This window comes from Carica papaya, chromosome 8, assembly GCF_054855325.1.
Source record: "Carica papaya isolate Zhongbai chromosome 8, ASM5485532v1, whole genome shotgun sequence".
Taxonomy (NCBI): domain Eukaryota; kingdom Viridiplantae; phylum Streptophyta; class Magnoliopsida; order Brassicales; family Caricaceae; genus Carica; species Carica papaya.
The window spans coordinates 15339149-15360728 of NC_142316.1; the positions used below are offsets into that span (position 1 = coordinate 15339149).

The 21580-nt window shown below is 32.9% G+C and overlaps 1 pseudogene across 1 annotated transcript; it reads right to left on the reverse strand.

Moving 5' to 3' along the window:
* Positions 1-1310: 1310 nt before the first annotated feature.
* Positions 1311-20780, reverse strand: LOC110809792 (protein transport protein SEC31 homolog B-like; annotated as a pseudogene). The gene is made up of 16 exons (XR_015814207.1): positions 20776-20780; positions 20650-20669; positions 20444-20547; positions 20286-20324; positions 20063-20168; positions 19924-19981; positions 18301-18398; positions 18014-18133; positions 17488-17530; positions 16935-17023; positions 16671-16792; positions 16369-16549; positions 16002-16191; positions 15645-15755; positions 1500-1686; positions 1311-1421 (listed from the first exon to the last, which is right to left on the reverse strand). The product of XR_015814207.1 is annotated as a protein transport protein SEC31 homolog B-like (transcript).
* Between the last annotated feature and the right edge of the window lie 800 nt (positions 20781-21580).

The window sequence follows — 21580 nt, forward strand, 5'->3', positions numbered from 1 at the left end:
GACACGTACAGGTACTAGTAGTGCGTTTCAGTTCTCCGGGAAAAATTCAGGGAAAATTAGAGATAGCTTGTAGGCGCACTGTAGAGCCGTATTCAGATCCCGAAACAAGTAAGGACCCCTCACCCTATTTCCTATCACGGTATTAAAGTTCAATAAATGATAAAACGGTATTTCATGAATCAATAGATGTGTGAAATTATTTAAGGTCGCTAATGGAGCCCGAGTCTGGTGTATATGCCGGTCAGTTGTTGTTTGTTCTATTTTACAGTTTTAAATGCAGTATGATGTCTGATGTTTTCATTTCATAGTTTCGTGTGCATATATCACTATTTTATTGATTATGGGTTGAATGACTGAGAACCCGATATTGTGTGTTGTCTTGTTTGGCGTAAATTACTAGTTTGCTAGTTTGTGTGTGATTTGATGATGCTGACTGAGGAAAAAGGGAATAAAAGGTTATGTAAATTGATAATTGTATAATGTGGTCAGCCTGACTAGATATCCTGGGAGATGGTGGACGGACCGGGTCCGTAGGGAACTCAACCGGGATTATGGTCTCTCATACCGGACAGGGTATGAAGACCTTATGTGTTTTAGCGCCCATACCGGACGGGGTATGGGGACAGCCCGTTTCACCCTCATGTCGGACGGGGTATTGAGGTTTATGGTTTTGGTGCCCATACCGGACGGGGTATGGGGACGGCCCTGGAATCTGATTACAAATGTTAAGGGTTCATGGGTAGCGGGACCTCTATGGATCCCCATGGATACTAGTAGGCTGGTAAATGAGGGAAATATGTTGTGTAATGATTGAAATGCAAAGGCGTGGTAAGTATTATGTTATACAGTTCATATGATTTCATGATGATGATTATATTATTGTTTTTGTATGTTGTTTTATGAACTTCACCGAGGTAAGTGGACAGTAAAGGATTTTATTATTGATAAAAAAATTTGTTATAAATTATGCTCCATTGGTCTTTTTGTGTTTTCTACCCACCTTTACCTCCGTGGTGGTGAGATAGTGTGATGTCTTTACTGGGCTGGTGTAGCTCATTCCTTATTTAACCATTTCAAATCAGGAAGACATTGTTCCCGAGCTCGTTCCACAGGAAGACGGCGAAGGGGATGCCTAAAGACTCCGTAATTATATTTATAGTTTTTATTTTCGAGTTTCTCTCTTAGTTAGTTTGAAATTTCATATTTTGAGTACGTTTTGGTTATTGTGTAAGGGATGTTGTCAAAATTTTTATCACGCTTCCACATTTGACATTTTTAATATATATATTTCATTTAAATTTCCGTGGCCGTTACAGACTGGCTAAAATTTCAGTATATTTCTCAATAAGTTTGCATAAAGATGCATTGAATCTTTTCTGACCGGTTGCCAAAGCAAGAACAATAGTCTTCTCCATCAAATCCTAACAAATTGGACATGGTTGGATTCTTGACTGATGATGCTATTTTGGAACGATGAACTCCAAAAGTTGCAAACTAACCTGAAGAAGGTCAACATAAGACTTGCTTTCGTGCTCGGTTGCAAAGCTCCTTGACCAAATTTCCACAGTTTTTATCAATATTTCCCACACATATATAACAAAGCATTGCTACCAAAGTATTACTAGCAGCCATCAACCTTATAGCCAGTGTGTCAAAGAGAATGGTCCATTCTTCTCTCTGCGCAAACTTTTTTTCCAACTAATTAGTAACATAGCATCAATTGCACAAAAAGTTTTTAACTAATTCCACAGTACTCAATCTTATGTTATTTTAACCATTTCTTATGTAAATAATCACATTAGCGCTTGCAGTAGCATATATAATGATTAGAAAAACTAAAAAACTCAAATAATACCAACCAGGTTACATAACATCTAAAAAAAATAGATAGTTAGGTTATCCATTACATTGATCATAACAGCAACTTAGAGAGGATAAATCACATTATTTTAACAAATATCAATACAAGTTGAATGTCACTGCCAACAATAAAAATTTAAAAAAAAAAATTAGAAGTACAGTATAAATAATTAACATCGATACCAAGAGGGTACCACCCATATACTATCTATTTACATTTCAATCAACTGGTCTATGACAATTCTAAAATCTTCTAAATTACCAACAGTAAAGTTACAATAATCTATTACATGAATGTGAAGGATTTAAAAAACTGAGAAGGTAAATATTAAATTCATTAAACATAACCTAGGGAACGGAAAAGATTTAAACATTTAATAAAATAATGAACATTGTGTTAGGATATAATTATTTTGTCCAAAATCTAATTATTCGTGTAATATATTGAATACATTATTATTTGATAATTTATTTTAATAAGTGACAATAATATTTTTATTATCATATTATTTATCTTATTGTTTAATTTATACGAAGAAACCTTTGATTAAATTTACAGACTTTACATCAAGATACAGATCTTGATAATGAGAGTAAAATATTTTATAATTTAATGTAAAATATTCTTAACCGTTAAATAATCAAAATAGAACATTAATGATCCCCTAAAAATTAATATATATGTTATTATCTTTATAAGATAAAAATTAGTTATCTCATTAAGTAAGTCACATATGTAGATGATATATATAGAGATATGATCGTTGAACTGACCCAATTGAGAATTCTTAATGGTTAATATTATCTTAAACTATCAATACGATATTCTCTCAAAATGATGAGATATAAGAATTTTCTATTACATGAGATCATTATAGTAATTAACAAGTCATTTATCATACTTTAATTTTTGAACACCTATAATCATAAAACTATAATTGAAAAGATATTGAGTGCGATTAAATACTTGTAGAATTAGTAATTGATCAAGACGGAATCTGTCAACTTTAGTAATAAGTTTAAACTCTATGTTATCATTTATTAAAATAACTAAATTAAGATCTTGGTCATGGCAATTGAATGGAAAGAAAAAAAGAGTTTTTTATATCATTCATTAATCAGTTGTAATTGACATTAGACATGGTTGGTTACCTAATGGAATTTGACAGTTAAACCATATTCTACGGTTAACCTAGAATAATGATGACAGAATGTAATATTACATTATTTTTTAACAGTTTTTTAAGAGTAATTGTAACACCCCAAGTGTATTATTATTATTATTTTTTTCAATTTATTTTATTTATTTTATTTTGAAAAAATTGGAATTTTATTTGATTTTTTATTTAATTTAATTTAATTTGATTTAATTTAATGAAAATAAAAATAATAATAATGATAAAATTGGGTAAAAATATTATTTGGATTTAATTGAAATTGATTTTGAAAAAAAGGGGTGAAAATTTAGATTCTGTGGGTGTTTTTGAAAAGAAAATCAGAAACTGGGTGTCAAAACACAATTTAGAAAAGTTGTGCCATGTCAGCACCACGTCAGCAGCCATGTCAGCGGCCCGGTCAGGAGCCCCGGCCAACCATGACGCGCCGCGTGGCAAGGAAATGCTGACCAGGGGACGGGCCACGTGGGCGATCCGCATGCGCGCGATCGGACGGCCCGGATTCACGCGCACGGACGGCCCAGATTCAATCAGGCACAGACAGCCCAGATTGCATCGCGATAGATGGCTCATATTTAATTCTAATTAAATCACGATCGAACGGTCCAGATTTAATCTTGATGGACGGTTGAGATTAAAAGGCAAAGGGTATAAATAACCCCACCCACACCTGACCAAAGAAACCCTAGCCGCCAGTGCTCGCCGGAAAAGAAAAACCAGACGCTGGAGGAGCCGGCTGCCGCCACCCGCCGCCGCACCGGGAAGTTTCCGACCGTCAATCGAGGTAAATTTTCTCCTCCCTGCTCGTTTTTCGATGTTGAGTCCGCCTATGGCCAAACCGGAGCCAAACCACCGGCCAAACGGCCGGAAAACCTAGCCGAAGCCCAGCGGCGCCGCCGCCGCGCCCCTCCTCGGTTTTTGCCTCCGATGAGGCTCTTCCCGGCCTCCGTTCGATGCAATTTTTATACCACTGTGATCACCGTTCTTTTCTCTACAGGTTGATCGGAGTCAAACATCAAAACGCAACTCACGCCGGAGGAGCCGCCGCACCCGAGAGCATCGCCGCCAGTAAGTTTTGATTTTTCGTGATTTTTCGGCCCACCGAGGGCCCTAGGGTTGTTCTATTGCAGGGACCGAGGCAAGCGTGGCCAAATTCGGTCGAAAACGGCCAACCCGAGGCGAATCGCCGCCTCAAGCGGCGGCGCCGTCACCGGAGCATGGCAGAGCCGCCATGCCGGAATTGCGATATTGGCCGAAAGGGGCCCTAGGTCTGATTTGAGATTTTTTGGGACACGTGCAGGTACCGGTAGTGCGTTTCAATTTTTCGGAAAAAAATTCAAAGAAATTAGGGACAGCCTGTAGGCGCACTGTAGAGCCGTATTCAGACCCCGAAACAAGTAAGGACCCCTCACCCTATTTCCTATCACGGTATTAAAGTTTAATAAATGATAAAACGGTATTTCATGAATCAATAGATGTGTGAAATTGTTTAAGGTCGCTAATGGAGCCCGAGTCTGGTGTATTTGTCGGTCAGTTGTTGTTTGTTCTATTTTACAGTTTTAAATGCAGTATGATGTCTGATGTTTTCATTTCATAGTTTCGTGTGCATATTTCACTGTTTTATTGACTATGGGTTGAATGACTGAGAACCTGATGTTGTGTGTTGTCTTGTTTGGCATAAACTACTGGTTTGCATGTTTGTATGTGATTTGATGATAGTGACTGAGGAAAAAAGAAATAAAAGGTCACGTGAATTGATAAATAGATAATGTGGACAGCCTGACTAGATATCCTGGGAGATGGTGGACAGACCGGGTCCGTAGGGAACCCTACCGGGAACGTGATCTCTCATACCGGACGGGGTATGGAGACCTTCTGTGTTTTTGCGCCCATACCGGACGGGGTATGGGGACGGCTCGTTTCACCCTCATACCGGACGGGGTATTGAGGTTCATGGTTTTGGTGCCCATACCGGATGGGGTATGGGGACGGTTCTGGAATCAGGTTATAAATGTTAAGGGTTCACGGGTAGCGAGACCCCTATGGATCCCCATGGATACTAGTAGGTTGGTAAATGAGGAAAATGTGTTGTTTAATGATTGAAATGCAAAGGCGTGGTAAGTATTATGTTATACAGTTCATATGATTTCATGATGATGATAATGTTATTGCTTTCATATGTTGTTTTATGGATCTCACCGAGGTAAGTGGACAGTAAAGGTTTTTATGTTAATAAACGAGTTTATTATAAATTATGCTCCATTGGTCTTTTTTGTGTTTTCTACCCATCTTTACCTCCGTGGTGGTGAGATAGTGTGATGTCTTTACTAGGCTGGTGTAGCTCATTCCTTATTTAACCATTTCAGATCAGGAAGACATTGTTCCCGAGCCCGTTCCGCAGGAAGACGACGAAGGGGACGCCTAAAGACTCCGTAGTTATATTTATAGTTCTTATTTTCGAGTATCTCTTTTAGTTAGTTTGTAATTTCATGTTTTGAGTACATTTTGGCTATTGTGTAAGGGATGTTAATCAAAATTTTTATTACACTTCCGCATTTGACATTTTTAATACACATATTTCATTCTAAATTTCCGAGACCGTTACAGTAATTGTACATTTCATGTTATCCAGTGGTTAAAAAGTTTCGCTAGACACCAATTCTGATTTGTAAATTGGTCTGACTAATTTGTCATTGATTTAGTATTAAACCTATGGGTCGTACACTAATGAATATTCTGACTTTTTCTAAATCAATTAATTATTTTAATTATTTAGTAATTAAATTATAAAATTTAATTTCGTCAAATAAACAAAAAAATTAAAATTTTTATTTTAAAACTAGAAAATTAATATTTATATTTTTTGTTATTATATTATTAATATAATAATATAATATGTGTGCTATTATAATAGTAGAGATTATTATAAAATCTAATTTGAGATTAGACTGATTATAAAATTATTTTACTAAATAATAATAAAAAAAGGCAACATATATATACCTGAGATACATATATAATTGGGTGTTAAAAAGGAGGAAAAAAGCTCAATTTGGTTTGGACTGCGCAGAAAGTTAGACTTGGATTTTATATATAAGATTTATATATGTAACTGGATGTTGAAGAAAAACAAAAGGGAAAATCCAAATTAGTTTGGACTTATTCAGGAAAAACTCCAAATAGGAATTAATATCCATGCCACCCATATATATATATATATGATACATATATATATATGAGTGGGGATTGCAAAATTAAGGGAAGAGAAGAAAAAACCTAGCCGCACACCAAAAAGAAAAAAAAATTGAGGAAATTTTTTATTAAAATTTTAACTTAATATTATTTAATTTATTTGCATATTCTGTTTATCAAATAATTTATTAACAAAGATTAATTTGAGTATAGATACGCTATAAAATATTCATATTTTTAAATAATTTTAATTATTATTTTATATTTTTAAATAATTTTAATTTAAAAATTTATTATTATGTATGTTTTAAATCTAATATTTAACTTATAATATAATTTTAAAATATAAATAAATCATATTATATTATTTTATATTTTTTACTTCGTGCTATGAATATACTACAATTTTTTAATAATATTATAATTATAAATTTTTTATATTTAAATTATATTACTAAATTTTAATTTTTTGTTATTATATCTCGAATATTTGAAGAGTTTAAATATTAAAATTATTATTTAATTATTTTGATTTTGTTTGTAATATTTTTTATATTCATATAATGAATTAAAAAAAAGAGCTTAATTACCGCTAGTATATATATATATATATATATATAGGCAGCGGCACTATTTATATATATGAGATATATGTATATATATACATAATTTTGGTGGCTGACAGCTGCAATATATATGAGATATATATATATAATTTTTTGGGACTGTTGAAAAATTAGGGCATAATAAGTATTTATATATAAGATATATGTATATATATATAATGTGAAAAAAAAAACAAAGAAATTGGAAAGTATAAATTTGGTTTATAGCCCCTGCACTAATTTATATATATATATATATATATATATATATAATCTGTAAAAAAATAAAAAAAATTATGATGCAGCCCTGTTGCCCTGCCGCCCGTATGTATATGTATATATAAGATATATATATATATATATATATATAAATAAATGGATGGTGAAAAAAAAAAAAGAAAAAAGGCAAAAGGGAAATGACAAATTGGGTTGGGGCTACACCCTCTGCACTAATATATATATATATATATATATATATATATATTGTGTTCGAAAAAAAAATTAATTTGGAGTTGTAGGCCTGCCGCCATCTTATAGATATATATATAATGTGAAATGTATACATATATAATGTGTGGGTGGGAAAAATATTTTGAATATTTTGTTTTATATATTTACAACAATTTTTAGAATATTTTTATTTTGATAAAAATATATCATTGGAATATTTAATTTTTTTTAATTATTGCATGTATATTTGTTATTTGTGTAATTTTGAATTAAGTATTATATGTTATGTAAATTTATTAATACTAATTACACGTAGATAATTTAAACAAAATTAATTGTATACTAATGATTTGATTAGTATGCTTTTTTTAATTATTTTGATAATTATATTTTCTATTTTAAATTAATTTTATAATAATAAAATATATTATAACTTGTCATCAAAATAAATAAATTTATTTATTTTTTATTTACAAGAAACGTTCTGACAAGCAAGAGACTTGTGATTCAATAATAAAATAAAGTTATTTGTTGCATAAAGTGCATATATAGAAATAATTATTTTAATTTACTGTACTACTCGAAAAATATGAAATTTTATTAATTTTTTGTGTGAACTCAACTATATCAATAGGAACAACCTGATAACCAGAGAACTATTTGGTATAGAACAATTTATGAAAGTTGTATAAAGATACAATTGGTAAAAGTACCTACTTTTAAAATATGTGTGAAAATTGACTTGACTACCAAGAACTCATTCATATTGTTAGAGGATTCTTTTATTCCATTAAATTTAAATATAGATTTCTTAAAATTTGTTTGATTTATTTAGTGAAAATATCATTTAAGTAAAAGTCTATTTCTTTATGACATATGTAAATGTGTTCTTATATTGTTATATTTTATTTTCTTAATTTCATATTTTTCAATATGTTTGTTATATCACTGTGTGACATATTTGATGCTAACAAGTTGGTTGGACCAAATTCTGATAACTGGTACCGAAATTTGAGAATTGTTCTCATGCATGAAAGCCTTATTGATATGATCGATAAGTCAGCTAAAGAGACTCCACCTAAGGATGATGTTGAGAGAGTCAAGTTCAAAAATACTTGACAGATTGTCTTACTACCAAATGAATTATTCTTACTTCTATGAGCTCTGAACTCTAGAGGAAATATGAGATTAGGGATCCTCGTGCAATCATTGATCATCTTAAAAAGATGTATAGTGCACAAAGCAGGATAGTTAGATACTAGCTATCTAAGTCCCTGTTTGGATCCAGGTTGACTGTTAACTCTCCTGTTGGCCCCATGTTTTAAACATAATTGGTCTTATTGAAGAACTTCAAAAATTAGAGTGTATATTGGGTAATGAGTTTTCTCAAAATTTGATCTTGTAGTCACTACCTAAGTTCTTTTCACAATTCATTATTAATTTTAACATAAATAAAATGGATTGTTATCTTCATGAGATACTCAATATGTTAATTGATTATAAACATTAAATTGCATCTGAGAAGAAGAAATGAACTGTCATGTTGGTTGGCAACTCTTCTATTAAAAAGGGTAAGGGTAAAAAGAAACTCAAGAAGAAGCCCATTGCACTTAAGGGTGGTATGACTAAACCTAAAGATAAGGAAAAAACTGATCAATCTAATGCTGAATGTTTCTTCTGCAAGAAGAAAAAGTATTGGAAGAGAAACTGCAATGAGTACCTTACATCTCTGAAAGATAAGAAATAATGTGAGACCTTAATAAAAAGTGTTTTTATGATTTTTTTCAACTTCTATTAATTCATCTATATGAGTATTAATTACCGTTAGTCATTTTAACATTTACAATATATTGCAAGGACTATAAATTAATAGACGATTAAAGAAATGAGAATTTAATCTTAAAGTTGGCAATTGTGCAAAAGTTGCGACCTAACTATAGAATCAATTTCTCTTAGGATGCCTATAGGTAAAATACTTTTGTTGAAGGATTGTTATTATGTTCCTAAACTTACTTTGAACATAATTTCAATATCTTTTTTTAGACCAACATGGTTTTCGTATTATTTTGAATAATAAAATTTGCTCTATTTATCATGATAATGATTTATATGTAAATGGTTATCTCCAACATGGTATTTATGTCTTACCTAATATGAATGAAAATTCAGTTTTGCATGTTTCTAGTTTTAGGATAAAAAGAAATAATCAAGTAAATCGTACATATATTTGGCATTGTAGACTTGGTCATATTGGAGAGAAAAGAATAAGCAAGCTGTAACACCCAACATTATTTTTATTTAAATTTATTTTTTAATAAATATAATTATTTATTTATTTAATTTATTTTAATTTATTTTATTTTAATTTAATGAAAAAAAGGGCAAAAAATTGTTAAGGATTAAATTGAAAATAATTTTGAAAAAAAATAGGTGAAAATTTAGGTTCTAGGAGTATTTTTGAAAGAAAAATCAGAAATCAGGAGTTAAAACGTAATTTAAAAAAATTGGCCCACGTCAGACGCTCGGTCAGCAGCCCCGACCAACTAGGACGCGCCAAGTGGCAGAGGCACTGACGCGAGAGGCCACACGGGGGGAGAGCCATGTGGGCGATCCGCGAAAACGCGATCAAATGGCTGAGGTCCATTCTCGCACGCACGGACGGCCCAGATTGAATCGTGATGAACGGTGCAGATTCATTCCCTATTTAATCGCGATCGGACGGTCCATATTTAATCGCGATCGGACGGTCCATATCAAAAGCAGATGGATATAAATAACCCCATCTGCACCCAAACCCTAACCCTAGCCGTCAGAACCCCTCGCCGGAGAGGACAACTCAGCCGCCGAGGAGCCAACCGCCGCCGCACCAGAACCTTTTTTGACCACTAAAAAAGGTGAAAAAAAAAAATTTTGCACTAAATTCAATTTTAAACCCACCCATGGCAAAAAAAGAGTGAAAGAACCGGCCAATTGACCAGAAAACACTGCTGAAGCCCACGGCTGCCGCAGGTAATTTCACAAACCGCCTCCAATGAGGCCCTTCCCGATTCCCGTTTCGTGTAATTTTTTCACCATTGTGATCACCGTTTTTCTCTCTACAGGTTGACCAAAGCAAAACACCCAACTGCAATGTGAGCTAGAGGAACCGCCGCACCGGAGTGTCTCGCTGCCGGTGAGTTTCAGTTTTTTATATTTTTGGGCCCACCGAGGCCCTTTAGCGTGTGCACTCGTAGAAATCGATGTAAAATCGACCGAGTTCGGCCTAAAACGATCGACTTGAGGCAGACTGCCTCCGGATTTTTAAAATTGGCCGAGTAGACCCTGAGACTAATTTTTGGGTTTATTTGAGGCATTTGTAGGTACTATAAGCGAGTTTCAATTCCTAAAGAAAAATTCAGAGAACCCAAGAACTGCTCGTAGGCGCAGTAAACTATTTAGTTTTTCGGTGTCAAATCAAGTAAGGACCCCTCACCCTATTTCCTATCATAGATTTGAAGTTTGAATAAATAATAATACGATCTTTCGTACAAATTAAATAGATGTGCATAATTAATTACGGATTGCTAATGGAGCCCGAATCGGACATTGTTCTCTGTTGATTTCTGTTGATTTAGTTTACAGTGTAAAAACATGATGGTATCTGGTTTATATATTTTATAGTTTAAATGCATGTATTATTGTCTTACATGACTACTGTTTGATTTTAGGATTTAAGATTTGATTGCATTACCGGATGCATGTTTATTTATTTATGTGATTATGCTTGATTTGGTAACAGAGACTAAGGAAAAACAGGAAAAGGGTGTGATCTAATAAACAGATAAGATGACAACCTCACTAGATATTCTAGAAGATGGTGCACGGACTAGGTTCATAGGGAACCCTACCGTGAATGTTGTCTCATACCGGACAGGGTATGGAGACTTGGTTATATGGCACTCATACCAAACGGGGTATGGGGACTACCGCTTCACCCTTATACTGGACGGGGTATTGGAGTTTAATATCTTGGCATTCATACCGGACAGGGTATGAGGACGGCTCTGTAATTAAGATTATTAAGGAAAATGATTCACGTTTAGCAGAGACGCCCCTATTGATCCCCATGGATACTAGTAGGCTAGTGAAACGAGAAATGGTTATCATTTTGTTTATTGTTAATGAATGTGAATTTATGATATGTTCTATGTTGCTGATCGTGCATGAAGTTATGATCTGTATGATATTATTGCTTCTATAATTTATTTTTATAAATTCTCCAATGGTAAGTGAAGGGTAAATTATTTTATTATTAATAAAAGTATTGGTTTAAATTTAGTGCTCCATTAGTTGTTTTGATTTTCTACCAACCTTTGCTTCTGTGTTGGTAATATAGTGTGATGTTCTTACTGTGCTAGTGTAGCTCATCCTTTATTTAATCGTTTCAGATCAAGAGGACCTGGTTCCCGAGCTTGATCCGCAAGAAGATTGCGAGAAGATGCTAAATACTTTATATTTTTCTTTACTTTTCTCATTTCTCGTGCTTCTTTCAGAGAATTCATTCCATGATATTTGTTTAGTACTTTTAAGTTATTGTGTAAGGGATGTAAACCTTAACCTTTTATTTCGCTTCCGCGCTTAAATTATTATATATTTTCTTTTGAATTTCCGAGGTCATTACAGTTGGTATCAGAGCTGCGTTCCTCGGACCCGTCCCTTACACAATGATACCTAGAAAAATACCAAACTAATGAATTATCACTCAACCCTTCCTTGTAAAATACAAGTACAGAGAGATAAGGAGAGGAAGACCCCCACTAAACCGAGCAGCCCGGGATGGTTCGCTTAGAGAAGATGTTGATAGGATATTTGAGATGCTTGGATTTTTTTAGTCTATGTACATTAACACCATTCTAAATATGTTTAATATGGAAAATTCCAAAATGTATTATCTACCAATAGGCACTGGAATTAATTTTAATAGAGAGAATTTTCCTAAGACCTCTTAAGAAAGAGAACGCATGAGTAGAGCTCCGTATGCTAACAGAGTGGGAGCTATCATGTATACCATGACATGTAGACGTCCTGATATGGCTTATGCACTAGGAGTGACTAGCAAATATCAAGCGAATCCTGGTAAGAAACATTGGAAAGTGGTAAAGACTATTCTTAAGTACTTGAGAAGAAGTAAAGACCAATTCTTCATCTATCGAGAATCTAAGTTAAAACTGAAAGGTGTTATCGATGCAAGTTTTGCTTCAGAAAAAGATGATAGCAAATCTATATCTGGTTACATGTTCACTTTAAATGGTGGTGCAGTGAGTTAGAAAAGTTCCAAACAATCTACGGTAGTTAATTTAGTTACCGAAGTAGAATATATAGAGTGAGTGACATTGCTAAGGAAGCTGTTTGGTTGAAGAAGTTCTTAACTAAACTTTGTGTGGTTCCTTCAATAAAAGGTCCATTTCCATTATTATGTGACAATAGTAGTGTAACACCCAAAATTTTCCTTTATTATTTTGTTATTTATTTTTATTTTATTTCAATTTTTATTAGAATTTTATTCTATTTTAATTTTTAATGTGTAAGATTTTAATTTAATTTAATTTAATTTAAAAGAAATAAAAATAATAATAATAGTAAAATGGGGTAAAATTATTTTTTGGATTTAATTAAAATTGATTTTGGAAAAAAGGGGTGAAAATTTGAATTCTGGGGGTGTTTTTGAAAAAAAATCAAAAACTGGGAGTCAAAATGCAATTTAGAAAAATAGTACCACATCAGCAACCACGGCAGCAGCCCGGTCAGCAGCCCCGGCCAACCAGGACATGCCGCGTGGCAGGGACACTGACGCGGGAAGCCACGTGGGACAGAGACACGTTGGCAATCCGCATGCGCGCGATCGGACGGCCCAGATCCGTTCCCACGCACACGAACGGCCCAGATCAAAGGCGCACGTGGACGGCCCAGATCTCACATGTACGGACAGTCCAAATTTGATCACGCACGAACGACCCAGATTGCATCGCGATGGACAGCCCATATTTATTTTTAATTTAATTGCGATCGGACGGCCCAGATTAAATCATGATGGACGGCTCAGATTAAAAGGGGAGGGTTATAAATAATCGCATCCACAGCCAACCCCAAACCCTAGCCGCTAGAACCCTCGCCGGAGAAAACGACCCAACCACCGGAGATCACATCAAAAATCTAAACACATTATGTGGAGATACCACTTTATTAAAGAAATCATTGAACGTGGGAACATTAAAATTCAAAAGGTTGATGGAAAGAATAACGTAACTTACCCATTCATCAAAGCTCTTGGTGCAAAGGAGTTTGACAAGCATAAATGGAAGTTGGGAATGAAGAATAGGACAAATTAGATCTAGTGCAAGTGGGAGATTGTTAGGGATATAATTGTTATACCTAAGATCCAATTATTTGTGTAATATATTAAATATATTATTATTTGATAATTTATTTTAATATATTACAATAATATTTATATTATCATATTTATTATCTTGTTGTTTAATTTATATAATAAAGTTTTTTATTAAATTTAGAGACTTTACATCAATATGAAGATCTTAATAATTAAAGTAAAACTTTTATGATTTAATATAAAACATTTTTAGTTGATGGATTATAAAAATATGATATTAATGATATGATAAGACTAATATATGTAAGATGGTCTCTATAAGATAAAAATTAATTCATCTCATTAACTAAATCACATATATAGATGATACATATAGAGATATGATTATTGAACTGACACAATTGAGAATTCCTAATAGTTAGTATTATCTTAAACTGTCAATAGGATATTCTCTTAAAATGATGAGATGTAAGAATTTTCTTTAACTTGAAATCATCATAATAATTAACAAGTTATTTATCATATTTTGATTATGAACACCTATAGTCATAGAAGTATAGTTGAATATTGCGTGTGATTAAATAATTGTAGAATTAGTGATTGATCAAAATGAAACTTGTCAACTTTGGTAATAACTTTAAACTCTATGTTGTTATTTATTATAACGACTAAATTAAAATCTTAACCAGGGTAATTAAATGAAAAAAGAAAAAAATTTCTTATGTCATTCACTAACCAATTATAATTGTCATGAAACATAGTTGATTACCTAATAGAATTTGACAGTTAAACCATATCCCCGGATTAAGCAGGAACAATAATGACGGAAGAAAATATTACATCATTCTTTAGCAAGTTTTTAAAAGTAATTGTACACTTCATGTTATACAGTCTTTAAGAAGTGTTGCTAGATGTCAACCTTGATTAATAAATTGATATGACTAATTTGCCACCAATATAGTATTGAACATATGTGATCCCACACTAACGAATATTCTAACTTTTATTAAATTGATTAATTATTTGATAATTAAATTAAAAAATTTAATTTAATTATATAAATAAAATTTTATTATATTTTTTGCTAGCACAGAGAATATAATTAATATTGCAGAAAAATTAAATTTTCTATTTTAGAAATAAAAAATTAATATTTATATTTTTTTATTATTATATTATCAATATAATAATATAATATGTGTTATTATTATTCTAATAATAGAGATTATTATAAAATAGTTTGAAATTGAATTGATTTATAAAATTATTTTATTAAATAATAATAAAAAAAAGACAACATATATATATATATGAGATATATATATATATATATATATATATATACATAATTGGGTGTTAAAAGAGGGGGAAAAAAAGAGGGAGTCCAAATTGGTTTGGACAGTACAGGAAATTGGACTTGGATTTTATATGTCAGATAATATATATGTAATTGGGTGCTGAAGAAAAAGGGAAAGTCCAAGTTAGTTTAGACTTGTACAAGAAAAAGTCCGAATAGAAATTAATAATTACTCATGCTACCTATATATATGTGATATATATATATATATATATATATGAGTGAGGATTGCAAAATTAAGAGAAGAGAAGAAAAAACCTAGCCGCATGCCAAAAAGAAAAAAAAAATTGAGGAAATTTTTTCTGTTAAAATTTTATAAGAAAATTTTAATACCGATATTATTCAATTTATTCACATATTTTATTAATCAAATAATTAATTATTAAATGTTAATTTCAGTATAAATATAAATAAAATATTTATATTTTTAAATAATTTAATTTAAAAATCTACTGTCAAATATATTTTAAATGTAATATTTAATTTATAATATAATTTTAAAGTACAAATAAATTATATTATATTATTTTATCTTTTCCATCTGTGTTATAAACACACACTACTCTCTCACAATAAATCATCTGTTACCCATTTCTAAGGTAAGGAATATTTCACCCTTCCACTAAAATACTCACCATACATAGAAGAGCAAGTGTTTCTTTCCAGAGTTTCAAAGGCCTTGTATTAACAAGGCTCACTAGATCATTCTTCACCATTGCAGAAACAACCAAAAAGCAGAAAACAAGCTTAACAGAGGAGTTTAAAATAGAACAGTATCATTGACAATTACTACATAATATGTAGCAGGAAAGCAATAAAAAAAAAAAATCTAGCTAACACTTCTTTGGAAAAAAAAAAAAAAAAAAAAAAAAGTAAATACCTAATGGATGCATCAATATTTACGACCTAGTGTGGTTCACCAATATTGATAACATAAAACATTCAAAAACTGCACCTCTTTGAAAAAAATCAGATTTGATATTCAAAGCTACCTTCAAGTAAGGTGAACGACTCATCTTGATCACGTGTACTCTCCCATAATGAAGAGCCACCAACACAAGCAATAACTAAAGCATCAGCCATTTTATTTGCTGAGATGCATTGAGCAACCGCACCCTTGTGATCTCCCACAACCAATGCACGTTGTACAGCTTCCTCAAATGATGGATAAGCACTTTCCTCCTGTTCACTTGATTATTCTACCACCTCATCTGCAGTAGGAAGAGAATCTCCAGCAACAAAGTTATCAGCAGAAGTTGATACTGGTGTATCTGCTTTGGGACTAGGAAGGTTGTTAAAGAAATCTTCCCCATTATCCAAGGTAAACACAGAGGCTTCTTTATTAGTCTCATATTCCACTTTACTATCTGCCACTGTATCATCAAGTTTTATAGCATTTACTTCCGAAGAAAGAGATTCTTCTACTGTCTCTTTTTCTTCAGCAGGCATGGTAAAACCCAGGTGCGTGAGCAACTTTGACCTTGCTATCCCATCATCTTCAAACATGACCTTTCAAAAGCCCCATGTAAGCCCCATGTTTCTTTGTCATCCTCATTTCTGATTAGGTTGCACAAAATGACATGAAAATAGGATCAATTTGTCATGCGGAGTACAAGATAAAAGAAATAATTCTTTTGGCTATATAGATAACATATTCAGACTCTTGAGATGTCTTTTCACAGAGAATCCTCAGTGAAGACCTTTCTCCATGATGTATGGCAGCTTTAAATTCAGAAGAGCGATTCACCAAACTTTCTTCGGTCACCAAGTTATGTACAAAAACCTGAAATATGAATCAGGGAGAATATTAACTAAACATAATATCTAGTAATAATTATAATAATAATAAATAAGAACAGTAGTAGTAATATTAGTAATAACAACAACAACAACAATACACTTACCTCTGAAGCACCACCAGAAGCACCTGCCCCAGATGGCCAGGGCTGAAAGGAAACAAGCTTTCCTCCAAAGCCAACTGTACGCTTATACCATTTTGGAGCTCTGAGAGGTGCTGCACAGAAAAGATTGCATGTATGGAGAAGTCTTCCAAATTATCCTTCACTATTTGAGAATAGAGAGAGAGAGAGAGAGAGAGAGAGAGAACACATGCAAAATAGGATACCAGAAAATCTAAAGACTAACCAAAAAACTTAAGTTGAAGAAAATTTTAGCAAACCATGACCCAATTCTGTTAGCCTACCCCCTCAGTGGGCTCAGTCTAAAGGATGACAACATCACCCCCAGGTAAATAACCAGCATGGACACAGAGATTAAGGAATCAATATTCCTCGAAAAAATAACAGTTTACTGTTATCCACACTCTTATCTCAGTTCATCTGGCCCATACAACCACAGCGTAGGAAAAGCTTTACTTTAAATCATCAAATATTGAACCACAAGCAAATAAAGTCCACCAGACTATGAGAGTGAACCCCATCATCACTATACAAGATGAATGTTATTAAGGACTATTACCTGCATTAGAATAGTTCTCCCCAACACCATACCTGCTGCAACCCTGAAAGAATAAACATGAAAACTCATTAACAAAATATTTTTCTTTGTCCACATTCTGATCATTTCTACCTCCAAATATGCGACATAACAAACTTCTTGCAATGGGTATAATATTTTTTTGCTTTAACTTCTAGCCAAACTAGGGCTTGCTTATGACTAGAAACTGCCCATATAAATGCAAGATAAGATCAGAAAATACATTGCTGTAAAGGTATAAAAATCAACAATGCACAGGTGGTATAGAAAAGCGTTATATCCATGTTTCAACACTCTTTGATCTTTATCTTGGAACATTGCCAATGTTTAAAAACTAAAAGAAAAACAACAGAACTAGCTGATCTTCGCGAGAAAATGATAATGCATTCACCTGCTTCACTCGAAAGGTTCCCTTTATTTTCCTAGCTGGACTTTCTCCATTATTTCTACAGTAAATTATAGATACCCTAATGAACTGAAGAAAAGAAATTCATACAAAACAGAATACCTCAATGTTGTAAATGCCAATTTTCCCATCAAATGAAGATGCTGATACGACCCCAGCCATCTTTGAGTACAAGTGCACATCAAAATTCCAGTTCGTACCAGCTGGTAATTCACAAACAATCTGTAGTAGATTAAAAATAAACCAGTGTCAGTTCATGGAAGGATAGTTTGAACAGATGCACCAATTACAACACTGCTTTACACAAGTGAGTGGAGGCTGGATATGAGATGGGGATATTACTACAAAATTAGACTTATAGAAATGTAAATGTTCATTTACCTCTCCACCTCTCCAGTAACCGTGTCCCAGCATATTGTCCGATTATCTTTGGCACAGGTAAGCAGATAAAAGCTGTCATTGGGACACCATGACATTGCAATCACACCTGATGCAAGACATGCAATTTAGATACGAATTAGAAATACAACTAGCATGACCCATTTACTTGACAATCGAAGCTACAGAAAAATCAAAACATGTAACTGATGGGGAAAAATAAGCACCAAAAGACGGGAGGAGAAGTAGAATAGGAGCCAGAGCCAGAACACACTCATAAACCAAGATCTATAGAGGGGAAAAAGGTATTATATGGAATAAAAACATCTGCAATATCCTCTAATTGCATAATAAAAGGTGTAAATCCAGTAAACCAGGTTGTCGACCACAAGCAAATTACCAAAAATCCAAAAAATCATTAAACAATGCGGAACGAGGTCAAAAAATAACAAGCAAATTTGAGGTGCATGACAATCAAAAAGAATCCAACTGACACAAATTCTTAAGAGAGCACATAATTAGCCATTTTTTTGTAGAATTACATTAACCTATCTAACTGGATTGGATCTCGTAAAAAAGGCTTGTGAAACTTATTTTACTAAAAATCTGCCTTCAATCTCTGCATACTGTTAAATTGGTGGAATAACTTTATGTGCCAAAAGGGTCAAAAATAAATAGACAATAGAAGCATTACTGAATGACCAATTGGTTTGCCTGGTAGCAAGTGAAAACCAAATAAGAGCAGCTGATTTGGTTCTAAATATTTTCATTAATTTAAAGATAGGAAGAAGACAACAATTGACCACACCCAGTAACAAATGGTTTGCGATTTAGAAAGAGCAAGTAGAACGTTGCCAGTATCCACCAAGTGTCAAGTGAGTCTTGGAGAGATGGAATATTACAACCAGTGATTTTTTTCTGGTAAGATAGGAAGAATCACTATTCTGATAGCAGGGGGAGGTTGCTACCTTTGGTTTGACACAAGAAACAGAGGGACTATTCTAGGACTGCACTGCCGAAAGTTTTAGTATTCTGATCATGTTTGACACGAGAAACAGAGGAACTATTCTACAAGTGAACTACGGAAAATTTTGCTTTTCTGATCTCAATACCAAAACTTGATACACAAGATAGTGATTTCCTAAAAACCAAACACTAAACCTAATACAAATTGCCTAAGAAATAAGTTCAGTTTGATTTTCAGCACTGATGCAAAAGTTTTACCCTCACCATAGACTCGTGTAAATTTAGAAACTAATGCCACAGCAACTGGGAAATCTTTCCATCTTAAAAACATTATGAACCAAAATGAAAGAGGATTATAAATTATAAAGATAAACAGACTTGAAATTAGATAGATATGTATTGGCTCTACTGATATCCTTTCATCTCAAACACATAAGACGTAAAAAACTATAATCCATCACAAGCAGGGACAAAATCAAGCATGCAATAACACAAGAAGTAAAAACTAATTCTGATGGAGCAGTTAAAGAATAAACATAGAATTGAGAATGGAGAAATATCAGTGAAGCCAAAAGGTATAAAGAGAGAGAAAAGTGAGCAAGAGAGTCAAAATGAAGTAGGGATTATTCCAACACCCTCAAATAAAATAAGTCGAATAATGTCAATACCTCTAGTGTGACGGACAAACTCCTTAACTGGGGAAATCACATTCCTCATATCCCAAAGCTGATTTGAAATACCATTATAAATAAATACAATCAGCAAAATTCAAATCACCTAGAAACATCACCATCAAAATGTCATTACCCTTAGAGAAGGAGAACTATCTTCATCTGATGAAACAATTAGTTGAGTGGCAACATCAGGATTCCAACGCAAAACAGAGCATCGCCCTCTAACTGAATCTGCAAAACTGTCAATGGATAAAAGCCACATCATCTTATGGTATATATAATTGCCAGATCTTATATCAGACGGTATTAAGCAGGAACAAGCACAAAACCTGCACAAGAAAGAGCAAGACACTTACCTTATGACTGGCTTTTGCTTCTTTAAGTCCCACACCACTAATGATTAACGAAAGAACCAATTTTCAACATTCAGATCTATTGTTTGAATACCTCTTGCTTAAGAGAAACTGAAAGTGACAGTCAAAAATTAAACATAGAGAGCATTCTTTCTCAAGCAGTTGTTCCATTATAGGAAGTTAATGCCAATATATGCTGAACCTTGATATTCCAAGAGAGAAGAAATTTCACCTTGGGAAGCCGAACCACTACCTTGCAAAGCAACTCAGTAGTGCTGGAAATTAAGAAAATACAAAAGGAAAAGAAATATAAAGCGAGAGGAGAGAGAAAGAAAGAGAACCCAACATGTTAACAAGAAAAAGATACATCCAACATCATTACCAAGACTACTCAACAGGAAAAGGATAAGACCTTACGACTTTAACTACTCAAAAGACTCGAACCTTAATCAATTGAAATATTTATCTTAAAAGGCTAAAAGATAAAAGAAACCTCATCATTACCAAGGATGTCAACATATATCACATATTATGACTGGAAAATTAAAATTTAAAAAAGTTCTATATATCTTGATAAAAATTATTCCATCAAGTCCTGACAATGCATCTTACCCACGAAACACCTGATAAAAATATTTGAGAGATCATATACATTTCAAGTATAAATCAAAAGAAATTCCCTAATGTTTTGAACTAGATGGACTAACTGCTGTAGTCAGTCAGTAAAGCCTGTTGAGTTGTTCCCAATGAACTTCTATTGAATTGGATGGTGATTGCAGGAGGTTTTAGGAGACGCTCACAAGGCACCTCTTGTTTATATAACCCTACCACTTGTCAATCTAGATACAATTTCTGCAGTTCAATCACAACAACTCTACCAATAAATTAGTTAAAATTTAATCCACAACATGGCATCCCTCAATTCATATTTTAACACTCAACCATTTGAAAATACAGAAACAGAAGACTAAGACCTACCAAATTCATTCAACTAGCAAAAATCTTGTTTTATTCTGGATGTTAAGAATCTGTTACTTATTTCAAAAAGAAAAAGTTAAGAATCCATTACAAATGATTACATGGCGAAATATACACAACGCATATGACACAATTGCAGACACATTAAACTTGAGAATAAATCTAGAAACCTAAAAAGAGACTCCCCAAAAGCAAAAGACAAAATGATAACATAGTAGAAATACGCACTCTTCATAGGACACAATTCAAGATACATTAAACTGGAAAATAACTCTAGAAACCTAAAAAGAGACTCCTGAAAAGCAAAAGGCCAAAGGAAA